A 23,169-nucleotide genomic window follows, 5' to 3' on the forward strand; every position below is an offset into this window, starting at 1 on the left:
TGTATGTGTGTAGGCGTGTGTGTTTGTGTCTGTGTGCAGGCATGAGTGTGTATGGGTGTGCGTGTGTGTGTAGGCGTGCGTGTGTGTGTGTGCGTGTGGGTATGTGTGTGTATGTGTGTGCGCATGTGCTTGTGTCTGTGTGCCGGCATGAGTGTGTGTGTGCGTGCGTGCGTGCGCGTGTGTGTGTGCGTATATGTATGTGTATGTGTGCGTGTGTGTAGGCGTGTTTATGTGCGCGTGTTTGTATGCGTTTGTGTGTGTATGTGTGCGTGTGTGTATGTGTGCGTGTGTGTTTATGTGTGCGTGTGTGTATGTGTGCGTGTGTGTGTATGTGTGCGTGTGTATGTGTGCGTGTGTGTGTATGTGTGCGTGTGTGTGTATGTGTGCGTGTGTGGGTATGCGTCTGTGTGTATGCGTCTGTGTTTGTGTGTGTGTGTGGGCGTGTGTGTGTGTGTGTGTTTGTATCTGCGTATGTATGCGTGTGTATGTTGGATATGGACGCAACTGGAGCAGCATCGTAAGGCCGGTCGACGGTGGTGCTGCAGAGGGAGGCGGGGGGGGGGGGGGAAATAAAATCATAGGAATTCAAAACAGTCAAATGAGAACAATAAGCAACGTGATTGCTCAATACATTAATAAAAATTACCTAAATGAATATATAATTAAATGGAATAAATGTTGATAAATACATGAATAAAGTGAATGCAGATAACTAAATTATAATTTTGGTATTAGTTTTTTAATTAATAGTAAAATAAATAAAATACACTTACAAAAAGTAAATGAACTAACTAATAACTTAATAAATAGAATAAATGTAGATAAGTAAATAAATAGTTATCGAGGGAGAAAAGTGAGTCACTGAAATGCTTTTATTCTAAGCTACGGAATGCTGATTTCACTGCTATAACAAATGATGAAAGTAACAAAAACAACTAAACGAACTTAGTGATGCACTTTTTCAGAAACATATTTTTAAAGTTTAGATTGTAAGTCACTTTAATAAACTTTTTAATGGGTCCGTCATTGCATGGGCTGAAGATTGAAATTATCAGAAGGAATTTAAGAGTGTAGGAGGATCAAAGCTGCTAAGAATTCTGTCGAAAATAGTCTCAAAGGGTGTTCACGTTCCTTCTGGAAATTTTTTGAAAGATGAATCCCCAGAGCTCATAGAATATTGCTGAAAATGTGACTCCATAAATCTTTAGTGTACGTGACTGCTTTTAGTATTCGTGCATGACTTTTGGAAAATGTAAAATGTTTTTATTTTTGCTGTGACATCTCTGCATTTGGAAAATATTTGTGCATCTTATATCTAACACAGCGACACATTAGTCAGATTTCCTAGTGACAAGTTAACTATGAAAGAAAAAAATAAGCTTAATATTAACTCATCAATGGGGTCGTTTCTAAAATTTTTAAAGTATTTTTTTTCTGAAAGATCATGCTTTAAAACATAGGACCATTTTAAAAATAAATTTGACTAAGTTTAATATTTTTTTAAAAATGTTTAAATCCGTGCGCTTTATTGTTTACACTTCTGACGATGACATCACAAATCATAAAATGCTATTCACTGTTGCCATTCACAGAACATAATATTTAATTCGCTTCTTTATTCGCATGTACTGGCAACGATACGGTTGATAGCAAGCGTAGAACGCAAAATTAAATTTGCTTCTTGGTTATCATAATGTAGAAACGCGGTATATACATATGCGCCAAAGGACATCATTTTTGACGTCATAAAGACCATGCCTTATTTTCAAAATCGGACAGAAAAAATTATATAAAAATTCAGCGTTGAGAAAATAAAAGTTTTTTTCTCGCGCTATCTTATTTTTTTTTTTTGCTTATTCTATCAATTTCAGTGACTAAAAGTAGTAAGACTAACGGAAACCACCCCGTTATTTATTTATAAAAATAGCTCATAACTTAAAAAGGAAGGTACTTTTCTGTTCTTTCCTATAGTTGTAAATTTCAATATTAATTTATATTTAAAATCATGATGGGTTTTCTTTCCATACATTTATAGCCGCTCTTGTTTGGTCAAAGTTACGCAGAAATTGCTTGTTTGGCGGTTGCCTTATATGTGTCAGTGAAAATCGAAGTGATATAAAAGAACTTTTTAAAGTTTTGAGAAGAACAACTTAAATCTCAGATCCTGGTGGACTTTTATTGATTCCCGTCCCCCCAAATTCTGCTGTATAGCAACACCTACCATGGATACATTTTTCTATCTCTTGCCCAGAAACAGAGGGGAGTTTTTCTTGCCATTTGTTCAGGTTATCTTGAAATCTTTAATTTAGGCATTTGCATCCCTTTGCTTCTCACTGTCTCATATGCGACGAAAAGAGATAATTAAAATATTTTTCAATTAATGTTTTCGACTATTTCCCTTGAATGTATAAATAAACGAATGAATAAACTAATAAATGAATAAATATATGAAGTAATTAATGAATGATAAAAAAGTAACATAAAAGTGAATGTTAAATATCTAAATGACTAATGAATGAGTGTGAGCGAATTATTTAATATATGTTTAAACCAATGAATATGTAGCAAATTAATGAATAAATGAAATAAACTGTTTGACTTTGACCCGCTCGGACTTGATATAGTGTACTAATAATTAACAGAATTGACCAAACATCATATAAATAACTATTGCACTGAACATCAGTAGATCTTAATAAATTTATGAAATGTTAATAAAAAGAAATTAAACATTTTAGAATAACAAAAACACTTTTTTTCATATACCACAAACTATGAAAGTTTGAGCATGAACTTTCAAACATGTCTTGTTTTGCAATACTGCCGCGGGCTGGTAAACGGCAGTACCTGCAGAAATGAGTTTTCGAGATATTTGAAGAAAAGTGCGTTGGATTCAATACTAACAATAGGGAAATGTTGGAATTAGACGTTTCTTTCGTGCCTTATTTTTTTTTTCTTAGCGGAAACCAAATAAGCAAGCTTTTACAATAAAGTTAACGTGCAGCAGATGAAAAAAATGCATAAAAATGAGAAACGAAAAATTTGCAGTTATTGCCCTTTACCTGCCCACATCAGAATACACCTTGACAAAACTCTAGATTTAGGCTAAGAATTCTGAATAGTAGCTCCTGGGTATCAAATTCACCGAAAAGGGTTGCGACCTTTGTTCTTTCAGTAGCTACTTTGTTATAAAATAAAAAAGATTGCGATATTCGAAAAAATAAAAATAAAAATAAAAATAAATTTCTACACCTTGAATTCAAACTATGTTTTTCGTAATCACGAGTGTGTGTATGTATGGAGGCGTATGTGTTTGTGTCTGTGTGCAAGCATGAGTGTTTGGATGTGTGTTGGTATGTGAATGTATGCGTGTGTGTGTGTGTGTGTGTGGGATATAGACGCAACCTGTAGAATGTTTTCGCTAGAGGTGCAGCATCGGGAGGGACAGGTGACGGTGATGCTACAGAGGAAGGCGGGAATGAGATTATAGGACATCAAAACGGTCAAATGAAAAAGAACAATAAGCAATGTGATTGCTCAAAAAAAAAAGTCAATGTATATCTCTTGAATACAAAGGTATTATCGTACAACAAAAGGAAATATTTTATTAGTGAAAAAAAAATACAACTATGTACGCTATATATAATAACGAAATGAAAGTAGATGTGAGATCGTACACAAGATTTGGTTAACTTATTTGCCAGAAAAAAATAAATAAAAAGGAAATAAAAGTCGCGATCGTTAAAACGGGTCACTTATAAATGCGAGTAGATGTGAAAAACGTCAGGAATAAAAACTTTGGTACTTTAATTTAAAATATTCAATCTGAAATGAACGACAAAAGTGTTTTTTTTTTTTTTTTTTTTGCAAATAGTGCCGTCATGTAAATTCACATCGAGGTCGATGGTGCACGTCATGTAGTAACGGCAACCGTGGTCTCTGTCAAGGGACGTGTACAAGGGGGGGGGGAAGAAGGGACACCTGTTTGGCCTGAGCCTGAAGGGGGCCCGAGATTTTTAAAATGAGAAGTGAAATATATGTAGGGACCTAGGGGTAACCAATAGGGGGGGGGGGCGTAAAAGTCATTTGTGACGGGATCAGAAATTTCTGTGCACGCCTCTATTCTAGGCTCTGTTGTCGTACTTTTAACTAATAAAGAAACACGTGGACACTGCTTTTGGCGACTAGGACTTGACTCTTTGGTATCCATTTTCAATGAAATGGTCGTTGGTGACTGGCAAACGCTAATGTAGAGCTCTGCACCTTGCTCTTCAGAAGTAACCATTTTCAGACTAGATTCAACTATAAGTTTAATCTTATATACTCGTAATTACAAACTGAGCGCATATGTATCTATTTATCTATATATGTATGTATGTACGTATCTATGTCCAAGTTACTTCTCCCGAACGACAGTGAACTGACAATCGAACCAGGTAGAGATGGATTCGTAATCTACCCGTCTTTATGTGTTTGGCTGTTTAACATAATCCTCCGATAATAATAAGCGGAGATATCAATTAAAAACTATTAATTATGGCACATCGATCTCGACATAAAATCCCTATTTTTCGAAAGCTTTCCTCCGTTCAAATTATCATTCAGTGCTTCATTTCAACTTTCCGCAACAATGGTTTAATTAAAATTGTAGCGTGAAGAAAATCATTGAGAAGAAAGATCTGCTGCCATTTCTTTTCTCGAATGTAAACAAATAAAATGCTGGCTTTTGTTTTAAAGGCTTTCCCATCATCGGAGGATTTAAAATATTTACTTTTTGATTATTTTTCCGCAATCTGCCACAAAATTTTAATGTTTTTTTGTTGTTGTTGTTGTTGTTGTTATTTAAGTCTGATTGTTGAACACGCATCACTTGACATAACTTTTATTTTCGAAGTAGGCCGAGTAAAGCCGGGCAATGCAGCTAGTAACATAGTTAAAATGCTACAAGATTATTAACGGCGCAAACTGAATAAAATACTTTATCATTTCATTTTTTCTCTTCATTCCTTATTTACAAATAAAACGACCTTTTCCTCACATAGCTTGAAATAAATCTTCACACAGTTAAGCTTCCACCTTTTGCATTTATACTTACAAAATACAAAAAACCATTGTTTGCGGAAAAAAAACGCTGAAACCCCATCTCACTTAAGAATGATTGGAACGGAATTAATAAGTCCTAAGCGATTAGGAAATGTATGACAATGTTTTCTGGAGAAAACAAGAATCAAATTACATTAATAGAAGTACGGAAGAAAAATTCACCTTTTTAATTTGGAAAAAGTGGAGAGCTAATTGAAGCGGCTTTTTATTCTTTTCACTTTTGATTATCCTTCAACGAAACGTAAATAATTCAATCATGTCAGGAAAAAATTTCCGTAAATAAGTATAAACTAAATGTCAGTATTTATTTGGGCTTGGATTCTGTTTGAATGACAGCTCAGTAGTATATTTTTAGTATTTTTTTCCTATTAAATGATTTGCTCAAGCAAAATAAATTAATAAATTAACCAAATCGTTGAGGCTAATAATCACTTATCTTTTCTACTAAAAGATTTATGAAAAATTAGATTAGAAAGTATTTCGTAAATAAGTAGAAGCAAATAATTTGTAACGCAGGTTATATATATATATATATATATATTTTTTTTTTTTTTTTTTTTCTAGTACATCATTATATATATATTATTTTTGCGAAAAGCATTTGCATCGAGTGATGTGATTTCCTCATTTAAAGTGATGGCCTTTGTTTTAAAAAATTTCACAAATACTCACGCCCAGTTTAATTTTATCTGTTCCTTTATGTGCATGTTAAGTATTTTATTACAGCTTTTTCCGTTATATTCTCCGTATTTTATGTGTTGAAGAATAATTATAGTTTTTTCCATTGCAGATAACATCCCCAAGAGTGAAATAGTGGGAAAACTTACGGTTTACCGTTTCCAGTACCCTTTCGATTATTTTCGGTCAATCTGAACTGAGTTTTTTTATTTGAGATTTTATTTTTTTACTCAAAAATGGATATTTTTATGTAAAATAGCTATCGTATCGTCTCTCAATTTCAGTTTCATCGGAAATATCGTGAAGAATACATTATATTTGCCACCTACGCGACGAAAACGAAAGGTGCGTGGAGGCGATTAATTTACCGGGAAAAAAGTTATTTAAGCTTTTAAGGTTAGAGATAATCTATTTTTAATCCGACATTTTTTAATCGTTGCCATTTTTTCTCAAATGTGGAGAGCTGTTTTTTCGAAACCAAATGTACTTTCCGCATGACAAAAGTTACCTGATAGACGAACCAAGTTTTTTTAGTTTTCCATCGCTTCCAAGGCCGTGCGGGAACCGCTATTTTATAATAAAAACGTAAGTATATATAAAACAAATACGATGTAATAGAGTTGTCTAGGCAAGAGTGTGGTCCGATCATGGAGTTTTGCGTGTATCTTCAAATTAGAAGTAGAGCTAAATTTTCTTCAAACGACACCTATACGGTACAAAACCCAGCGTTTTCGCAGGAAAAATATTACGTGATTCATTTGCTTAATTCTACCAGAAATCAGCAGATATTTTGCAGATTTCTACAAAATTTCTTTAATTTGAAGATATTTTCAGAAAGTCTGCAGAGTTACTCAATTATAAAGATTTGATGTCTTGACAGTCTCTTATGTTAGACCACTTTAACTCAGAAAACCCTATACCATTCATAGATGTTGTACACATAGATGCACAAGTCGGTAGCGTAAAGCATTGACCGCCACTGGGCACGCGAACCATGAATTAAACGGGCAAAAGCACTAGAATATTTGCGAGATTTCTATGTCAGAGCAGATCACGTGACGGGAAATGTCGAACTCGAAAGCTAAGGAGCTTGGATTAACCGCATAGCTTATGAGAAAGCATGCTTTTTTCATTAAATCAGACAAACGCAAATGTTGTTTGCGCGCATGTGCTAAGCAGCGCGCGTGCGCTTTTTGGATTCTTGCCCCTTTAATATTTCGTCTCGGTTTCCTCTGGATACTGGTTTCTCGTAGTGCATCTAGTTAACACTACATCTATGATACCGTCTTGTTCCAACATTTTTTATCTACATTTTTCTATTTAGCACGACCCCATTTAGCCTGTAGAACCTCTATTTTCGCAACCGTTAGCATGCAAACTTCCAACTGCAAAAATAGTCAAAATAAGGCGCAGAGTTAAAGTTTGAAGCTAAAAAGGAAATTAGCTTCAAAATACGAAATTTAACTTTTGTATGGACCCTAAATCTCCTAACTTATCTTTAAATAAATAATCTCCTTTGTAAAATAATTCCAATCGAAAAAAAATGAAACAATGATCGACCAAAACTCGATTAGATATTGGAGTTAAAACTTTAAAGCTCCGTTCAGAAAAAGTGATTGGAACTTATCGCCTTTTCAGAAGAATGACAGATTGTCGAAATTAAAAAAAAATAAATATTTATATGATTCACATTACGATTGAAATTAAATGCAGGCTTGCGCTAAAGCCTGACGCGTAGTTTAAAATCATCTAGGCAAATCTTCTCAGAACTACCAAAAGGTGGGTAGGTAAAACTATATTAACTTTGCAAGCAAAAAAAAAAATATTTGCGATGAATATTAAAACAGAAAACAAGTTTTATGTTTAAATTTGAAGTAGGTTTTTTGCAATAAATTTTCCTCATGAGACTTTATAAACATCTCATACAATTAAATAGCAACCCGCCCCCCTCCCCACTTAGCAATTTGTTTTTCTTTTATTTTTCATACTTGAAATGGAATCCCCCCCCCCTTTTTTTTTGTCGCAAGCAACAAACAATACGATTTCAAAGAATATGAAACGAATTAATCACGTTCACCTGGGTTGCCCAGCATAAACTTCGGGATTTCTAAAAGATAGTAGTCATTTTTTTTTTCATCATAGAGCAAATACATTGTAAATAATACAGTAACAAACTTTTATGCTTAAAAATAAAGTTAAACTTTAGTTAGATCTATGATACAATTTTATTCAGTCTTCTGAAAAATAAAAACGAACTCATCTGAAACGTAGATGCTCTATACTAGAATAAACTACAATATACGTACATAACAGGGATATTAAGCTAATAAAAACGCTTCTGTAACTGCTTGTAACAGAAATAAGAGTTCTCACAAAAGGAGTTTCAGTCGTTGCAGTTTCGACCGAATTCTTTTGATCAACAACCGTAAATGTTATTTTTAGAACCATTTAAGAGCATTAAAGGAGTCTTTTTCGGCATAAAGGCTCCAGGAAACTCAAAAGAGAAGGTCTAGTTGTTAAAGAATGGAATCTATTTCCATTCAAAACTTTTTTTGGTCTATAGAATGGGAGTAAAAAGAAAGGATCTTGTTACTAGTTTTGAAAATGTCTTCAAAGAAATATATACATGGTGTTCTGTTTTAACCTGCAAGACCTTTATTTTCGTAACCGTTAGTCCTGGATGTATACTTCCAATTGCAAAAATGTTTAAAATCAGATGCAGAGTTGCAACATTGAAAGTTTGAAGCCCCAAAAAAAAAGAGTCAAAAAATACAAAATTTAACTTTTTATGTCCTCTAACTTATATTGAGGGAAATATTCTACATTAAAAACTATAGCTGACACAAAAACGTTGACATTTGTGCGACCAAAACTCAACGAGATATTCCACTTCAAAGTTTTAAGTGACTATACAGAAGATGAAACTGGAACTTATCTCCCTTTCAGAAGAATGACAGGTCGTCAAAGTAAGAGAAACAAGGTATTTACGCTCCTGTTTGTGAAAATTGCAACACCATGAAGGAAGCATCATAGTTGAATGAAATTTAATACACAGTTGAGTGGTAATGGTACAAATAAATTATTACATTTTCAAACCAAGCAAACAATAAAAAGAGATAGTAATTGGTATTTTGTGTGGCCACCACGCGCCGCAATAAGAGCTGCTACACGACTCAGCAAGGATGAAACAAAATTTGAATATCTGTCTGCGGAAGTGTATTCAATATTGTTCGTATGCGCAACCAAAGTTCGTCTGTCGAAGCAACAGGACGAGGATCACGAGCGAGACGCCGCCCAACGAAATACCACACATGTCCACTCGGTGACATATCCGGGGAATATGCAGGCCAAGGAAGAAGCTGTACCTGCTTCGAATCAGGGTAGGATTTGACACTGCCGAACACGCACGCTCACACACACGCTCGTACACAAACCTTTACATACATACACACACGCCTACGTGCATACACACACCTACGTGCATACACACGCCTACGTGCATACACACGCCTACGTTTATACACACACTCCTACGTTCATAGACACACGCCTACGTGCATACACACACACCTACGTGCATACACATAGGTCTACGCACGCACACACAAGGCCTACACATGCACGCACGCGCGCCTACACACAAATATGCCTACACATGCACGCACGCGCGCCTACACACTCAAGCCTACACATGCACGCGCGCCTACACACACACAACTATACACACGTAACTGCTTAGGAGGAGGGGCAGGCTTGGGGGGACATGAGCCGTTTCTGGAAACAATGAGCAGGGTCCTGTCGCAACTCGTGATTGCGAAAAACATAATTTGAATTCAAAATTTCAGAATTTAAGTTTTTTTTTGTTTTGTTTTTTAAGCAGAGTAATCCGTTAAATAAACCTATTAATAGTTACATAAAAATGGAAAAAAAAAAGACTAACTGCGCAAATGAAGTAAGCCATTAAATATATCGTCACCTCAGAGCAACAGTAGGATATCTTAGTGTTATTTCTTGGATTATGTGTCTTAGTGTTGCTCTGAGGAGAAGATATAAAGTTTGGATGTCTCAGAAGGATTAGTAACTCTTGGATTTGTTTTAGCTTTGAACAATTTTTGATGTTATCTCTCTGTTGTATCTTTTCTTTTCTTTTTTTAAATTTTCGTGACAATGAGAGCTGTTTGCTGCATCCTTAAGCATTCAGTTCCTTAGTCATTTTGAATGATTGTTAGATCCCGTTTTAACCTTGCAGTTTCAGAAAGACATTCGCAAACATTACCACATGAGAGTAACTGCATAAGAATGTGGGGAAAAATAAACAAAATAAAAATAAAGTAATACAGTGCACTCCCGATTATCCACGGAATACGGTTGCGCGATAACCGCGGATAAGCAAATTTGCGGATAATCCGCAAACTAGGTGAAAACAACGGTAGTGTATGCAACAGCATAAAAATATCAAATATATCAAATTAAAAAAAAAGTAAAAATATTAAATATATAGAATTATTATAAAATATAAAAAAATAATTATAATAATAAAATTTTAATACACATTTTTTCAAACATTACCACATGGGAGTAACTACATAAGAATGTGGGGAAAAATAAACAAAATAGAAATAAAGTAATACAGTACACTCCCGATTATCCATAGAAGACGGTGGCACGGTAACCGCGGATAAGCAAATTCTCAGATAATTCGCGAACTAGGTGAAAACGATGGCAGTGTATGCAAAAGCTTAAAAATTTCAATAACACTTGCATACATTTAAACCGTAGCTAAAAATAGCACTGTACGTAAAAATGCATGAGAAAGTTTTAAAATGATCTCTCACCATTGAAAATGATGACACAAATACTCGAGCAAATCGTGCAATCCAGATTACCCGCAGCAGATGAAACTAAGTTACGATAAAAACGCACAGGGGAGGGGGTCGAGACTTTTTTCAAGACTTGTCCAATCATTCGTTTACTCTCATAAGTAGATATTTTAGTATGTGAGGTAGATCTAAAAATCAGTTAGTAATGTAGATCTAAAGTAGTAAGTAGTGCAGATCTAAAAATCGGGTTTCAACTATTCAGATCTCGGAGATCTTGGAAGATTTGATATCATTGGAAGAGAGGGGGAAGAAAGAAAAAGAAATGTCTTTATGTAAATTTTGCACTTAATTCGTTGAAATTTATGCATTTAACTGCATTCAGTTAACCATTGCCATTCTTTTTTTGTTTTGAAAGTCGGGTCGCGGTAAGTTACGGTCGCGGATAATCGAGAGTTTACTGTGATGAAAAGTGTTATGCTAAACAGAAAAAAAGAGAAAATAAAACCCGCAGTTTTGAGGCAAGTTTTTCATGAATATGAGACAACCTAATTTAGAGCAATACAATGCTCTTCTGCAAAGCCAAAAAAGTATCCTTTTATGCGCTTAACTGTTCTAAGATATATATATATATATATATATATAAAGGCACATCGTAACAAGCGATTACTGAAGTAAGAAAAAACAAACAGGCAGATAAGCTGCTCCTTTTTTCCCCCACTCGCTTCTAGCTGTATTTTATCACCTGCGATCGTTAGTATTTTTAGAACCACCCAGAAGCCTTGTAAAGCTCTTGTATAAAGAAAAAAAATATCCGTCAAAGATTTCAAGTAAAACGATGAAAGAACATGAAAAATAAAATTAGCTTTTTTATTCTTAGCCTCGAAGAAATCGTTTCGCTTTCTGATTCAATGATATATTCCAGATACAATAAAGAAAAAAACGGGAGTATCTTTTTCCGGAAACATAAAGATCTAGGAATGATATCCCGAATGATCGATTAAGGGAAAACATCAATGTATCCCAATAAGAAACTGTAACAAAATGAAATAGAAGTCTTCTTGTAATAAAAAGTCATAGTGTGAGTGCGCCAGATAAGGTCCGTGTGGACTAATTAGGCCTATCTCTGGATGCGAATGTTGGGCTTGTTTTATTTGAACACCTGAATTGCTCGTAGCTTTTACATAATACACGTGTTCAAAACTTTGCTTGATTCAAATGATCAGTTTAAAAGCCATTCTTCTGCCGTATAAGATAGAAGGGAATTATGGAATACTGAATTTTCGGCTCTGTTTGAAGCTTCTATCACGGAAGCATCATAAAACAGCGTAAAAAAAAGACTCTGATGATATAATGCAGTGTGAGTTGACCTTTTTTTGACACTGTATTATTTGCTAGAGGAGAAAATCTGTTTTGTACTTTTTCAAAAGTTTCTGCTGGCATGTTTTCAAACATTTTGTTCTACTTGTACGCGACTTAAACATAACTTTGATTAAACTTTGGGAGTTAAGTATAGTAAAAAAATGTTTGCTTTATACAAAAAAATGTACGCAAAGTTTGCTATACTGTGGTAATGTTTTACTTAAAAATATTTTGCATAAAAGTTAAAAGATTCATTTTTCACTGCGGCATGTTGGGTATCATGGAATACTAGGCATTCTAGATATGCAACATCATCCTTTCCAAAAGAGTAAAATTCAAATGGGTTCAGCAAAGATGAATCATGTAGTCTATAACACCGTGCATTCCATATAAAAAGTTAGAGGACCAACTGAGAGTAAAGGACAAATGAAAAACGCGAAGTTCTATAGTAACACAAAAAAATAGTGTTACATTTTTGGAACGGTTTAATCCACCTATTCTGTATTGCTCCATTTTCCGTTTAGTATCAAATATTTTTTTCACGACCAAAGAAAAAAAAATTAAGTGACATTTTACTACAGATAGTTGTATAGCATGTAAGTATGATGATTTGGGGACTTTTAGATGAAAACTAGTTAAGTTATTTAGGTATATAAATGTTCATGCTGTGGCATACCTAGCAAGGGTGACACCCGGGCGGTAATTTGTGGTGTCATCCCCCCAGTCACAACACAAGTAAACTCGTAAACTAAATATGAACTTTTGTCTATTGAATTATTTTATAAAAAGAGAGACCTAGTAGGATAGGTATTAAAAAGAAATACCCAGAAGTGTCCACAACAGTATTAAAAGCTTTGATGTCCTTTTCTACATCGTACAACTGTAAACAAGGATTCTCCATAATGATGAACGTAAAAACAAAATCAAAAAACCGTTTGACACTGGAAAATGATATTGTTTTGTGTGTTACAAAGCTCATTCCAGACATTAAAAAATTGGTTAATTCCAAACAAGATCATACATCCCACTAACTAATAGAACACAAAAACTCACTTGTACGTGTATTAAACAGGATTGGCAAGTTTCTGCAGAGGCGGTTAAAACCACTTGTAGAAACCGGTTAAAACCGGCATGGCAAAAACCACTTTCTGCCACATTTGCGACAGAAACTGGCAGAAACTCACGAATTTGAAATAAATGTAATTATTGAAATAAAATAGAAAATGCATATAATTAACTGATAACAAAATCACCATTTAATTACAACATTAGTAATTCAAAGTCAAATCTTACATTGTTAGGACTATGCAGTTGCCTCTTAGAAAAGGTGGTTTCAAAAACCTAAATAATTTCTAAATTTAATATGCACAAATGAGCAACTTTAGAATGAAATCAATGAGAAACTTGCAGCAGAAGAGCTAGCAGACAATGCACTAAACAAAGTAAGATTCGTGAAACTTTCATCTGTTGGAATTTTTTTTAATTGGTCCACCATAAAAAATGGACTGGAAAAATAAGATTCGGGAAATGGGGCTAATTAGTTTTGCAAAGCTGTGACATTAGGTACAAAATCTAGGTTGATGTTGGCAAGTAAAATTCTGGCACTTTCTTCTTGAAGCTCATGATAATTTCAATCACAAGCAATTTAGATGAAGCATATAAGCGAGCAAAGTACATAAAAACAGTAATGCCTGTTTAAATCTGTATGTCACTCCTTTTTCCTAAGCACTCAATAGATTTCCGTCCTTTGTTAGATTAATGCAAATATTACGATCATCTGAAATTGAAAAGTTATCTTTCTGAACCAAAAATTAAGGGCACTAGCAATGGATTTTATATTTTACAATGATGAAAAGAAGTTTCATTTTTAGTTTACTTAAATGAATATCATTTAGTAATTACTTGGATTATAAAAGATGTTTTTTATTTTTTGCCAGTTTCTGTCGGTTTTTACCGGTTATAACCAGTTTATGCCACTGGCAGGGAAAATAGTTTCTGTCGGTAGAAAGCCAACCCTGGTATTAAAAGCTTTATGTGTACTAGGGTGGGCCGAAATAAGCCGAAAAATTTTTTTTTTCGAAATCAATTTTTGGATAGCGCGCAAAAGTTGCGTAGTGAGCTAGTTAGCACTCACAAAAAATTTCTTGGATATTAAAAAATATCTAGCCGGCGCTATTTGACATTGAAAAACCGTAAAAAAAGAGAAAAATGAATTTTGTCGAAATTTTTTTTAAAAAATTAAATTCCAAATATTTTGCTGGAATGCACCGAAAATGTTATATAATGAGCCAGTTCGAGCCCATAAAATGTTTCATTGATTTTAATGAGCATTTAACCGCTCCTTTCCGACATCAAAAATTGGAGAAAAATGAAAAAATATTGAATTTCTTTAAAAACCAATGTGAAAATTATTTTTCAAAATTAAATCATAGACTAATTAATTAAATAGCACTATTAATCATAGTAATTATTATCACGCAATAGTGTCATACATTTTCTAGAATTACATACATAGATAATAAAATTTTAAAAAAGAAATCTTCAAATTTGATTTATAATACCTCATGCATAATGAATATTATTTTTTGGAATAATATTGTCCCTTGTTATCAAATGATGGAAGTTCTTTCCTAGCATGAAGTTTTGCACGAATGTATCCATCTCGTTCAGTTTCACCACGAACTTTTATTGTAGCTTCGGTTATTAGTTTCACACAACGTTTCACAGTTTGCGTGTGACAGGGAAATTTCTCGAAAGTAAACTCTGTAGAATGTTCTTTGCACATTTCTTTCCATTGTTGGTCTTTTAGATGCATTGTAAGAGTTGGTTCTGTTACAACACAGTTTGCCCAATCAACCTAAATCAACATAATCAACGGCTTCAAAATTGAGTTTAGGACGCTCAAAAAATCGTACACCATCCGAGCTCTTCGTCTTCTTATTTCTAGAGTTCAGAATGCGCCTAACAGCTAATTCCCGAATGTATTTTCTTGAGTCAAACAACATTGTCAACAGTAGCTGTTCAGGATGAGCGAAATAGGCATTACTTGAGAGAACTTTGAAAATTATCTCCTTAACGTTGTCTGGAAACTGCCTTCCAAGAGAAATCATTTTCCAAAAATGTTGGGCGCCGTACTGGCAGTTCGGTTTTATTTTTATTTCAAACCACATTCGAGCATAAACTAACATTACATACTTTACAAGTATTGTAAGATTTTCTGATGGAATTGGAGTGCCTATATACAAGCGTAACAAATGGTTTGCAGTTGTCAGCCATCGCGCATGACTGACTGAGTTTGCCTGGGCTACTGTCAGCCACGCTTGAAGGACAGCTGACCATCTTTTACGGCAAGACAGATTCTATACAAATATTGTTGTTCAATACTTAAATTTTTTATATCTTCCATGTCCAAAACCAGAAGATTGCAGTCAATTTTATCAAACTTGACCACCGGATTTTTTTACAATCTCTAAGAAGTTGTTCGATAGCTCCAGAATATGAATTTGACCACTTTGTGCAAACGTCCCAGTATAAGATGCCTCAGTGGCAACTCATTGTAGACATTGGACGCAAGAGAGGACCCCTTTAATTGCTTAACTCCCAGCTGTGGAGGTGTAGAATTACAGCATTTCTTAAAGAAGAATACTTGCGTTCAATTCATTAATCAGTTTAAAGGACTTCAGAGGATTCACATTTTTTTAATACTCAAGGGCTCTATTTGTCAAATATATATAAAATAGTTATAAAATAATCTTAGGAATAATAGAAGTAGTTGAGCGCCGTTTATTATCCCCAAGAAACTACTGGAACCAAAGATTAAAAAATTAGCATCTTATGTAACTATTTTTTATTTGAGTGTGTGCATTTTTTAAAATTGGCGTACAAATGTCGCATAAAATTGATTGAATTTTCACTGTTTTTCCTAGGTAACGTATTGCGTAACATTTCAGTACTTACTTATTTCGAAACTACTTTTATTTATTTATTTATTTATTTTTTCATTTTTCCAATGTTTCAGTCTTAAGGGAGCGAAGCTAAATATTCTACGAAATGTATAAAAATCTTTGAGGATTTCAACTAATGCACTGACAGATACTTCTAATGTTTGTTGAAACTAGCTTCAAACTTTTATTTTTGCCCCCCCCCCCCTCTCTTTTTTTTTTTTTTTTTTTTGAAAAAATTGCATTTTTGTCCCTTTTTTAAATTTTTCAAGGTCAAATAGCGCCGGCTAAATATTAAACAAATTTAGCGAAATTTTTTATGGGTAATAACGGGTCCATATAGCAACTTTTCCGCACTATCCAAAAACAGATTTCTAAAAAAAGTTTTTTCGGCCCACCCTAATGTGTACTCTTCTTTTTCATGAAAACATAGGAATAAATCAATTTTCTTCAAACTTTTCTTCCGCATCTTTCGACCTCCCAGGACACATCCCGCGACCCACCGTTAGAGAACCCCTGTTCTACGTATGAAATTCGTATATTGATGGCCCCGTGATTATTCCAAACACAGGGAAAGAAAATGGGTTTCAGTTTTTTTGGTATAAGAGACCAGTACTTGATCTAAGTATTGACAACATGAACCTAATCCTGAGTTTAGTATTCACACCATAATGTGGTGGAACATGGGATGATGTGGGGGTTTACCCCCGGAAATTTTTTAATTTGTCGTCTTAAAAATGCATTTTAGCTTCAGATTTTTCAAAAACATGCAAGCCCACTTTGGGTGTCACAAACCCAGACGGGTGAGACACAGGGCGGACCCCCCCCCCCCCGTAGTGACGCCACTGCTTAGTGACATTTTATATCATCTTCAACTCCTCTTCTTAACGGTTGCATTAAATGAGTGTGTTGTATAAAGTACAATTATTTACTTTAATAATTAGAAAACATTATTTTCAAAACAACGCACAGGAAGCAAAAATTATGTACTTAGAAAAAAATTCTTTCTGTTTGATTTTCTGACTTAGAGGTGCCAAAAGGAAAGTAAATATTAGTATGCTATTCTAAATATAGATTGTCGCAGTATAGCCAATTTTGGCTCTTGCGCCTTTAAAATCAATAAATCCAACCAACTAAACATAGCTTTCCGATACGCATATATATAGTATCAGAACATAATCTCTTTGAGGAAAGAAGAAACCTTATATCTTTCACATACATTGGAATGCAGATTCTAAAAAAGAGTTATATTTAAACATTTTTCCTTCTTATATTAATATTTGAAACGGTGAGTCGAAATTCATCGATTCTTGCAGCAAGCTAAGTTTACAGAAGCATGAAAAAGAATTCGTAAGCGGATTTCCGACTCAAAATTCTGAGTTTTTGATCTTTCATCGATGAAGGATTGTAAAATACACGACTAGAAATGCCTTGGATAATCCAAAAGATACATAGATCGGAGTAGAAACGACTAAAGTCGTACAGCATTGATCCCACTTCGAAAAAATATATTGGAGAGCCATTGAGCTAATATTTCTAGAAGTGGTTTTAAAACCTTACATTTTGTACCAATATATTTTAATGCAAATATTTAGCTTGAAGAACTAAGTTTCATATTTTTGTTTAATTATCTCAGACATTTCATAGTGAAATGATTTTTCGCAGTTGTTAAAAGAGTCATTTCAAAGGGAAAACATGTGTTTAAAAAACTAACTTGTTTATTTGAATGGTAATACAAGCCTTTGATATGGTCCTTCCCTTTCTACACCATGAGCTGCGCCAAAATCTTATAAACTTTACATATTTAACTTTATTGGGTAATCTTAATGATATCTGCAATTGTTACTTGAAGAAATGTAAACGGAAAGGATCTTTACCAAAGATCTGTTATGCGACTCGTATCGCAACAAGATTTAAAAGAAAAAAAAAAAAAAAAAAAAGAAAATTAATTTGAATTCTGAAATTTTGAATCCAAATTATGTTTTTCGCAATCACGAACTGAGACAGGACCCTACTCATTGGAGTTATTATTTCTAGAAACGGCTCCTGTCCCCCCCCCCCCCCCCCCCAAGCCTGCCTCTCCTCCTGGGCGGTTACATGTGCATAGTTGTGTGTGTACTTAGACCTGTGTGTATGCACGTAGGCGTGTGTGACTGTATGTGTGTGAAGTCGTGTGTGTGTATGTGTGTGAATGTGCGTGTGTGTAGGACATGCACGCCTCCGACCAGGAGATCAGATAGCTCAAAACCGGAGCAGCCGCGCCGTGCCGCCAGCAGAGGACGGTGGGCGGTGATGCTGCAAAGGCTTCTGGTCCAAGTTGAAAAAGGCACGGACACCAAAAACGGTCAAATGAGAACAATAAGCAATCGTGATTGCTCAATAAAAAAATACTTTGAAAAAAAAATTAATGTTTTCGGATATGAAGCTCATAGTCGAGAGGTCGATATTCTGGTCTTACACTAAAGCAAGACAAACCTCTCGAAAGAAATAGATCGTTTTTGAGGGTTTTAAATATTCCCATTAGCCTCCCTCCTTGTTACAAATGTTCATGATTTTGAACTTTTTGCTTCTCTATCTGCTCAGAAGAAGGTCAACTATTAACACAATGCTATATAGTGCCCCCCCCCCCCCTCCAAAGAATCCGATGTGCGCTATCTCCAAAACGGGGCGGTGGAGGAAGGTTCTAGAGGAAGTAGGTGTGGTGACAGAGGAAAAAAGAGAGTATGGTAATTTCGCAGATACTTGGCGGCATAACTTTATAAGGCCAGAAGAGTTTAAAGGTGGCCCCTTAACTTAATCTTGTTGCAAAAATTACCCCTTGGTGAGTTAATTTTTGCAACAAGATTTTTTTTTTCTTTGAAGAGATAAATAACAACGCGACTGTTTGTAAAGATGAAATTTACTCACCATAGCTAAAATTTCGAAATTCTTACTTGTTCTTTGCTGGACACTGCGTTTTCATTATATTTTTGTGTAGAAGGAGGGAGTTGGAACTCTAGACATTTGATAAACGGACAGCTCTATATAATGGATATTTTAAAAAAACTATGTGACTATGGACCAACGTTACACTATAGTGAACTAGCCTCGCGGTCTACACTATATACTGATTTGTCTTTTTTATGGCAGAGTTACAATAGCGTGGTCTCGGCAAGTTTTAAATAATTTTAGAGCTATAACCAAATGTTCCATAACCAGAGCCAAAATGTTCCATAAAAGGGTAAAAGTTTCGTAAAGCAAATTAATTAGATCATAAAAAGCTATGAAAAGTGTCATTAAATGTTGAAATAGTCCACTAAATAAGTTAAACCTTATTAAAGGTTACATTAAAATGTAAAATAATCTTCGATCTTCATTTTTCTGGCTGATATCACCAAGTAATCAAGTTACCATAACGCAGCTCCCTTCGAGTATTTATTCACAATTCATAACATGGACCAATTATTACCCCGATGATGTAAGAGAACCTTTCATTAGGTGACCATCTTTAAACTACTTGATAAGTTTGAACTATATACATAAACAGTCTGTTATCGAAATTCCGAATAATCAATAGCAAACAGCAAACCACAGTTCGTTAAACAATCAATCTCTTTAATGTTCAAGATTTCCGATGCATTGTAGAATATAATATTCATTGACTGCAGACGTATAAGTATACTTAACAATATTCAATTTGCTGAGAAAATAATAATCAGGTGGGAATTTTGGAATTAAACTTCGTCTTCGCCTAAATGAAGACGCCGAAGAATTAAGTTATTAAATCAAATCATAATTATTGATTAATAAACCTCGTCGAGAATAACATTCGTGATAACTTTTCCAGCTATCGTAAGTTTGCAATGGGTTTTCGAAATAGAACAAGATGGTTGAAATTAGTTTTAACTGCCCATGTATCTTATTTAATGAATGCTAGTTCGATAATATTTCATAAAAAATATTTCCTTAACAAATAAAGGTTTTTTACTAAAAGAACTGTGATGTTGATTTCATGTCTATTCAGATGGCAGCAAAGTACGTTTTTGGCACTAGAACGTTGGCATAGATATCCACCTTTTAATTTTCATGATTTTGTGGATTTAAGTGAACGTTTTTGTGATGGAGCAACAACTGACGACGAGGAAGAGATTGGTTGATTGGTTTTATTGCTTTTATGAAGCGAGAGCCTTAACACGCTCCAAACGAAAGTTTGAAAGCTAGAAAATATAAAAAATTGTGCATAAGATGAAAATGATTTGATAATTAAAAGACATTAAACTTCTAGAATTTAAAAAAAAAATCAAAATAAAACGATCGCACGTACGAAGTCTTAACAATAAATTGAAAGAAAATTTTGAAAAACAAAGGCAGACAGCACTCAAATAAGGATTTTGGGGCAAAAACGTAATTAAAGACAAGAAGCCAAATTACTGATGGAGGGGTGGGGAGAGAGACAGAGAGAGATTGGATATATGAGAGTGTTTTGACTGGATTATTTGGAATCACTGGCGTAAGAAATCTGTCCTGAAAAACTTGCGCTGAAGAACTGTTAGAATTTTGTGTTATGACACGTTTTCTAGAAGCAATATTCACCCGTCATACCTTGACGGGCAATTTTCTAAAATCTATATAAATGTCAAAAAATTGCTTGAAGTTATTGAAAAAGAGCTACAAACACTGTAACAGATAAAATTCCAATTCCGATCCAAGACGCACGTTTCTCTTTGTTTTGTTTTTTTCCAAATGGAGTTACTAGACTAAAAGGATTAGAAAGTAAACAGTGTTACTTTTTTTGATAACTTTTTTGACACCTACCCCCCATTGTCACAAAATGTCTCACTTCGCTTAACTCCGTCGTCTCTTCGTCAAATGTCACGCTATTTTTCATAAACATATTCTTACAGAAAAAAAAAATTGTTACAAAGACACTCGATAGAAGAGAAACTTTTATCTTTTCTTTCATTTACATACTGAACTGCCTCTTCTCCCGCACGTTTTCTGTCACTCCACGCGCTTGCTGTATCTGCGCCTGACTTAGGCATATTCATAACAAAATGGTATATTTTAATGAAGAAAATATACAGGGTGAAAAGAGAAGTTCTTGACACATTTTAAAAAATCATAGAAAACCAACAAATTGTCGTATGAATTTGCAGTTTGCACCATAATACTTCACAGGTTCAAAAGTTTTTATGACAAAAAAAAAAAAAAAAGGGGGGGGGGGGGGAAGAAAGAAGAAGAAAAAAGGCATTTCGTAGCCAGGGTGTCAGTATATGCTGTGCTTGTAATTCTTCGTTTAGTAATTTTCATTCTTTTTTGCGTTTTCCCATGTCAACAAAAACGATTTAAAAGTTACTTTTAAAATGCCTTTTTTCATCTTCTTTTTTCCCCTTTTCATTTTTTTTCGATGTCATAAAAACTCTTGAACCTGCGAAGTATTATGGTGCAAACCGCAAATTCATACGACAATTGTTTGGTTTTCTATGAATTTTTTAAATGTGTCAAGGACTTTTCTGAAACCCTGTATTATAAACAACGAGAGAGCTAAACAACTCTCGGAATTCGATACTTAATTGTTGCCAAAACTTTAGTTTTGTTACTAACAGTTAACAAGCTAATTTCAAAAATTAATTTAAGCAATGTAACAACTGCGTCATGTCACTTCCGTCTCACAAAAAGACTTCCTGACAGAATTTTAAAGTTCCTCGTATAAAAAGTTTTAGATCAAAATACGTGATGTCACATTTTTTGTCACCCTCTTCCTTCCCATTGCCACAAATTGTTACAATTTCACGAAACACCCTCCCCTCTCAAAGCGTGACGTCATTTATGGGCAACCCCTATTGGGAAGCAAATTTCAAAAATTCGTATTTCTTTATCACTTTTTCGGTTGGTTTTCCTTCGTGCGGATGACCACGTGCTGTGTCTCATGCATACGTTTCAAAGTAGTCTGATAAATTGAGAACGTGACTCAATCCGTTACCAAGAGTTGCCTGAAAGTATTAAGTTTACATTTGCAATGCTGGGGTTAGAAAACTTTTGCAGAAGTTTGTTTAAACTCAGCTTATTTTTTCAATATCGGACTTCTTTTAGTGCCGTGTTGCGAACAGTTGCGAGAACGAGCTTATGTGTGCATCACATGACTTCATTTTACGCCAATTTAATGATAATAGCGCATTGGAGTATACGCAAGAAAACACTAAATGTTTTCACAGCTAGTTTCTTGCAAACTGAATCAAAAAAAAAAAAAAAAAAAATACGCAGCTTTATTTCCCCATTTTCGGCAATTTGAATTTGATTCAGTATTCAACTCTTTAAATATCACCAACACTGGCCAAATTAAAACCAGATTTAAAAATTAAAAAAAAAAAAATCGCCAAGTTGGCGACAAAACTTGGCAGCAAAAGGCTTGGCGATATATCGCTGTGTTTACCAAATTATAACACCACTTGAGTTAGCATTGAAATTAACAATGATTTCCCCACAAAAAGGTGTAAAAGACCCCCTTAGGAACATCTGAATGCAACCAAAAGGGAAAGTGCGCAACTAGCCCTCACTAGAAGTCTACGCACCTAGTTTCAACTTTCTAGGACATATCGTTTTTGAGTTATGCGAGATACATACTCACATACGCAGATACTCACATGCGCACATACTCACGTACACACATACGCACATACGCAAAATGTATATTTCGGGTGTCTGTACGTTCCTAGGTATATAGCCACGTGTGGTCGGGTCGAAAAAATGAATTCAACATTAATTTAAGGGTGAGCAAAATGAAAATTAAGGCCGAATTTTCAGTGAAAATTCTTTTACGAATACAATACTTCCTTTTTTGTAAAAGGAAGTAAAAAATTAATTTACTTCAGTCAGATTAATGTTTTCTTAATCACGGATTGGAACCAGGTTTTTAAACAGTTTTTTTTACTTTTTTCAAAATTTCTTATTTTTCTTCTCCAGTCCTTATTCTCTACAATTGATTTCTCCAGGTTCCTCAAACTTGTAATTTTGCTTTAATAGTTTTCTATTGTTTGACATTTTCGCTAATAAATCGTAATATTTTAAAATTTATGTCATAGATATGAAACAATCATCAAGAGATAAATATTCAGTGACGTAAAAGGCCTGTTTGTGCAACTGCAGTTTTAAATTAAAAAAAAAAAAGATACTGCTAAGAATTAAGCAGTAATAAGAGTAATATAAACAAAATTAAAATGAAAAAAAAAATTTAATTTGAGTTCTGAAATTTTGAATTTAAATAATGTTTTTCGCAATCACGAACTGAG

This window comes from Uloborus diversus, chromosome 1 (genome assembly GCF_026930045.1).
Source record: "Uloborus diversus isolate 005 chromosome 1, Udiv.v.3.1, whole genome shotgun sequence".
NCBI lineage: Eukaryota > Metazoa > Arthropoda > Arachnida > Araneae > Uloboridae > Uloborus > Uloborus diversus.